The 582-nt window shown below is 51.0% G+C and overlaps 1 non-coding gene across 1 annotated transcript; it reads right to left on the minus strand.

Annotated features, from left to right (window-relative positions):
• Positions 1 to 220: 220 nt before the first annotated feature.
• On the minus strand, positions 221 to 375 carry LOC131291587 (5.8S ribosomal RNA). Its single transcript, XR_009189372.1, has one exon. It is a non-coding gene; the product is annotated as a 5.8S ribosomal RNA (ribosomal RNA).
• Between the last annotated feature and the right edge of the window lie 207 nt (positions 376 to 582).

Genomic DNA, 582 nt, shown 5'->3' on the forward strand with positions numbered 1-582 from the left:
TAAACACCACCACAGACACCACAAGCACGCCTTCTCCTCGTACTTCCGCCTCACGCGGGAACACGACGCTCTAAATACTTCGAATTCCAATGCCAGTATATTGTAAACCACGGGTTCTTTAATGCTAGCGGGTCGTCGCGACCCTAGTTAACATCATGGTGCACGTCTCGTGACGGGTGTCACGGCGTAGTTAAATGTATGCGATACATTTCTCAAATATAAGCGCTCAGTCATCTGTACATCATGGTAGGTTCCCACGACGTGCAATATGCGTTCAACTTATCAATGTTCATGTGTCCTGCAGTTCACATTATGACGCGCAGTTAGCTGCGGTCTTCATCGATCCATGAGCCGAGTGATCCACTGCCGAGGGTGACTAACTTGCGTAAGCCGCCGCTGTGCGCGTATACCCGTTCCCCGTAGGGAGGAGCAAGCCGCCGCTTAGAGACGAAGCATAAAGTGTCCTCATTCCACATAGGGCAAGCTGGATTAATCCATTTTACCCAGGACGGCCGAAGCGGCGTGGACCAGGGGAGAACTGAACCTTATACTTCACACCACAGTAAGTCTACGTGTCCTCTT

This window comes from Anopheles ziemanni (assembly GCF_943734765.1).
Source record: "Anopheles ziemanni chromosome X unlocalized genomic scaffold, idAnoZiCoDA_A2_x.2 X_unloc_11, whole genome shotgun sequence".
In the NCBI taxonomy this organism is placed as follows: domain Eukaryota; kingdom Metazoa; phylum Arthropoda; class Insecta; order Diptera; family Culicidae; genus Anopheles; species Anopheles ziemanni.